The sequence below is a fragment of the Bison bison genome, unplaced genomic scaffold (assembly GCF_000754665.1).
Source record: "Bison bison bison isolate TAMUID 2011002044 unplaced genomic scaffold, Bison_UMD1.0 scf7180017864168, whole genome shotgun sequence".
In the NCBI taxonomy this organism is placed as follows: Eukaryota; Metazoa; Chordata; class Mammalia; order Artiodactyla; family Bovidae; genus Bison; species Bison bison.
The window spans coordinates 3571931-3577233 of record NW_011494740.1 but is presented as its reverse complement, the minus strand read 5'-3'; the positions used below and the strand labels follow the sequence as shown (position 1 = coordinate 3577233).

The following is a 5303-nucleotide window of genomic DNA, read 5'->3' as shown; positions in this document are numbered from 1 at the left end:
TATCCTAAAGGAAATCAGTCCTGAATATTCATTGGAAGGACTGATGCTGAAGCTGAAACTCCAATACTCTGGCCACCTGATGTGAAGAACTGACTCATTTGAAAAGACCCTGATGCTGGGAAAGATTGAAGGCAGGAGGAGAAGGGGATGACAGAGGATGAGATGGTTGGATGGTATCACCGACTCAGTGGACATGAGTTTTAGTAAGCTCCAGGAGTTGGTGATGGACAGGGAGACCTGGTGAGCTGCAGTCCATGGGGTCGAAGAGTCAGACATGACTGAGTGGCTGAACTGAACTGAAGAATGAATCCTAAAGTAAACTTATGGACCTTGGGTGATCACGATGTGTCAGTGCAGGTTCACCCTTGGTTAAAATTAAAAAAGAAGTACCATTCCAGTGAGTGATGATAATAACAGGGGAGGCCATGCATACATAAAGACAAGGTGTATGGGAAGTACCTATAATCTTCCTGCAGTGTAAGCCCCAAGAGTTGTATTTTCTTTTTTGGAATGCAAGTGTCTGACTTCAATTTTGACTGTCAAGACATTCACATGATGAGATATAAAGAGCCACGGTCTTCCCGTGCCCTTACGGCTTCTTTGTTTTAGGGATCTTGGTTGACTGAGACAAATGACCCTTTGGGCCACTTGTTTTTCTCTTCCCATGCTTTAAATTCCTATTCATGTTTTAAGTTCACCAATAAAGAATAAACCCATGAAACTCCAGGCACCGACCTTGAGCCCAATAAAAACAACCTCAGGCCCACGCTCTCTCTCTTTTTGTCTACCATGACCTAGGTGTGAGGCCCCAGGCATGCCATGTATCCTCCAGGACCTAAGAGTAATACACCTTCCTCCTTTTTGCCCCACAGTTTCCAGATGGTTAATGCTGAGGGCATCCTGTAATCGTAAGAGCCACAAGGACCAGTTCAGTCACAACACTGGTTATTGATATTATCCAGATATAAAACACTTCCTCTCAACTTTGTTGTAAATATAAAACTTTTCTTTGAAAAATAGAAATTGAAAGAAATTCAAGGGAATTACCTGGATGTCCAATGATCATGACTCCACACTTTCACTGCTGAAGGCCCTGGTTCAATCCCTAGTTGGGGAACTAAGATTCAAGAAGACACACAGCAAGGCCCTCCCCTCAATAAAAAAAAAAGAAAAAGAAAGAAAGAAAAGGACATATTGAAAAAAAAAAAGAAAAGAAAGAAATCAAGATAGTAAAACCACCGTAACAGAAATGAAAGAAGTCTTTGAAAGGCTCACTAGCAGAATGGACACAGCTAAGGAGAATCTCTGAGTTTGAGGAAATGTACATAGGAACTTCCAAAACTAAAAAGCAAAGAGAAAAAAAATAATTTAAAATGAGAACAGAATATTCTAGAGCTGTGGGATACACCAAATAGGAATATCAAAAGGATCAGAAAAACATAACAGAAGAAATATTTGCAATAATAATGACTGAAAGTTTCCCCAAATTAAAGTCAGACACCTTTCTGGATCCGCTATCTGTGGTGGAACTGCTGCCAAGATGCAGATTTTCATGAAGACCCTGACAGTGAAGACCATCACTGTCAAGGTGGAGCCCTCGGATACAACAGAAAATGTAAAGGCCAAGATCCAGGATAAGGAAGGAATTCCTCCTGACCAGCAAAGACTGATCTTTGCTGGCAAGCAACTGGAAGATGGATGTACTTTGTCTGACTGCTGCTGCTGCTAAGTCGCTTCAGTCGTGTCTGACTCTGTGTGACCCCATAGACGGCAGCCCACCAGGTTCCCCTGTCCCTGGGATTCTCAAGGCAAGAACACTGAGTGGGTTGCCATTTCCTTCTCCAATGCATAAAAGTGAAAAGTGAAAGTGAAGTCGCTCAGTCCTGTCTGACTTTTCGTGACCCCATGGACTGCAGCCTACCAGGCTCCTCTGTCCATGGGATTTTCCAGGCAAGAGTGCTGGAGTGGGGTGCCATTGCCTTCTCCAACTTTGTCTGACTACAACATTCAAAAGGAGCCCACTCTTCATCTTGTGTTGAGACTTTGTGGTGGCGCTAAGAAAAGGAAGAAGTCTTATACCACTCACAAGAAGAACAAGCATAAAAGAAAGAAGGTTAAGTTGGCTGTTCTGAAATACTATAAGGTGGATGAGAATGGCAAAATCAGTCACCTTCGCCGGGAGTGAACCTCAGATGAATGCAGTGCTGGAGTTTTTATGGCCAGTCATTTTGACAGACATTATTGTGGCAAATGTTGTCTGACCTACTGTTTCAACAAACCAGAAGACAAGTAATTGTATACTGGTTAATAAGGACATGAGCTAACGTTAAAAAAAAAAAAAGTGAGATACCAAACCAACAATCCAGGAAGCTCAGAGAACATAAAGTGGGATAAATACAAAATATAACTATATCCAGGCATATTGCATTTAAACTGTAGAAAACCAAAGATAAAATATCTTGAAAGAAACCAAAAGGGGAAAAAAAAAACACCTTACTTTTAGCAAAGCAAATATAAGAATTAAATCTAACTTCTCAGAAACCATGCAAGCAAGAAGATAGAGTAAAATACTTGACACATTGAAAGAAAAAAGTCATCAACCTAGAATTTTGTACCCAGAAAAATTATCCTTCAAAAGTGAAAGAGAAAGTCTTTCTCAGACAAACAAAAATTAAGAGAATCTGTTGCCAGTAGACTTGTCTAGCAAGAAATGTTAAAAGAAGGGCTTCAGAGATAAGGAAATCATATAGGTCAGAAACTCAGATCTACACAAAGAGGGGAAGAGCATCAGAGAAGGAATAACTGAAGGTAAAATAAAAAACTTCTATTTTCTTATTTTTAACTGTAACAGATAACAATTTTGTTCAAAAATAATAACAGCAACAGTGTATTTGACCATGTACACTTATACCTGTGTGTGCGCGTGTGTGCTTATTAACAAGTGAAATGAATGACAGCAATTATACAAGGGACAGGAAGGAGCAATTAATAATATTTTATTATTAATAAGGTACCTGTCCTACCCATGAAGCAGTACAGTATTATTTGATAGTGGACTTGGACTAGTTATAAGTGCATATTGCAAACTCTAATGCAACCAATTAAAGTAAAATGAGAAGCGTTATTGACACACTAAGAAAGGAGACAGAATGGCATCTATTGAATGCTAAATTAAAACCACAAAAGTCAGAAAAAGAGCTGAAGATAAAAACAGGAACAAATAACAAGGACAATAAATAGAAAACAGTAACAAATATGACAGCTATTAATCCAACTATATCAATAATCACCTTAAACATAAATGATCTAAATGCATCAATTAGGAGACAGAGATTGTCAGACTTAACTATATGTTGCCCTACAAGAAATCTACTTTAAATATAAAGACATATATAGATTAAAAGAAAGTGGATGGATAAAGATATACCATGCTAGCACTAATTGAAAGAGATCAGAATAATTATATTAACCTCAGAGTAGAGTTCAGAACAAGGAAAGTCAGAGATAAACAAGGGTATTACAGAGCCTTCCTTGGTGATACAGTGGGTAAGAATCTGCCTGCTAATGCGGCGGATCAATCCCTGATCCAGGAAGATTCCACATGCCACAGAGCAACTGAAGCCTGTGCACCACTACTACTTGAAGGTCATATGCCTAGAGCCTGTGCTCCACAAAAGAAGCCACCAGTGAGAAGCCTGCACACAGAAATGAAGAGTAGGCCCTGCTCACCACAACTAGAGACAGCTCACACACAGCAACAAAGCCCCAGTGCAACCAAAAACTAAAAACAAGAAGGGTATTTTACATAATACAAGGGTCAATTCTCCAAGAAGACATAACAATCTTTAACATGTATGTACCTAACAAGAGAAAGCCAAAATATGTAGGGTAAACACTAATAGAACTGAAAGAAAAAATTGATGAATTCAGAGTTGTAATGAAAGATTTCAATACCCCACTATCAGAAATGTATGGATCAGGGACTTCCCTGGTGGTTCAGTGGTTAAGACTCTGTACTTCCACTGCAGGGAACATGGGTTCCATTCCCTGGTTGCAGAACTAAGAACCCACATGCCACAGAGCATGACCGAAAAAGCAAACAAAAAATAGAAATGGATAGAGCCAATAAGCGGAAAGTCAGTAAAGACTTAGTTGAACTCAACAGCATCACCATCAACTAGATATGATGGACATCTATAAACCACTTATCCAACAAAAGAAGACACATTCTTTTCAAGCTCACATGAAACATTCACCAAAATAGGCCTATAAAATATACTATAAAAAAACTGAAAAGAATAGAAATCATACAATGTCTGCCTTCAGACTACAATGGGATTAAACAAGAAAGATGGAATTGATAACAGAAAGATAGCTGGAAAATTCCAAAATACCCGGAGATTAAACAACACATTTCTAAGTAACACAAGGGTCAAAGAAGAAACATCAATAAAAAATTAAAATCTTTTTAACTCAAATAAAATGAAAAAACAACTTTTCAATATTTGTGGATGCAGTGAAAGCAGGCCTTAGACGGAAATTTACAGCACTGAATACACATTATTATAAATGAAGATCTAAAATCAACCACTTAAACATCTACCTTAGGAAGCTAGAAAAGCAAATCAACTCCAAAGTAAGCAGAAGAAAAGAAATTACGAATTAGGGTAGAAATCAATGAAACTGAAAACAGGTAATCAATAGAGAAAAGACAATGAGACCAAAACCCAGTTTTCTTGAAAAGATCAATAAAATTGATTAAGCCTGAAGTAAGGCTAAGGAAAAAAGACAGGACACAAATCATTATTATCAGACATGAAAGAAGACACATCACTAAAGATCCCATACACATTAGAAGGATAATCAAGTAATACTATAAACAACTCTCAGTTCAGTTCAGTTCAGTAGCTCAGTCGTGTCTGACTCTTTGTGACCCCCTGAATCGCAGCACGCCAGGCCTCCCTGTCCATCACCAACTCCCGGAGTTCACTCAAACTCACATCCATCAAGTCAGTGATGCCATCCAGCCATCTCATCTTCTGTCGTCCCCTTCTCCTCCTGCCCCCAATTCCTCCCAGCATCAGACTCTTTTCCAATGAGTCAACTCTTCGCATGAAGTGGCCAAAGTACTGGAGTTTCAGCTTTAGCATCATTCCTTCCAAAGGAATCCCAGCGCTGATCTCCTTCAGAATGGACTGGTTGGATCTCCTTGCAGTCCAAGGGACTCTCAAGAATCTTCTCCAACACCACAGTTCAAAAGCATCAATTCTTCGGTGCTCAGCCTTCTACACAGTCCAACTCTC

General features: G+C 39.1%; 1 protein-coding gene and 1 pseudogene across 3 annotated transcripts in view; one reads left to right on the top strand and one right to left on the bottom strand.

Moving 5' to 3' along the window:
* Positions 1–5303, bottom strand: part of NXPE3 (neurexophilin and PC-esterase domain family, member 3) — a 56155-nt gene that overhangs the window by 25407 nt on the left and 25445 nt on the right. The gene's annotated exons all lie outside the window — the stretch shown is intronic.
* On the top strand, positions 605–2915 carry LOC104990072 (annotated as a pseudogene).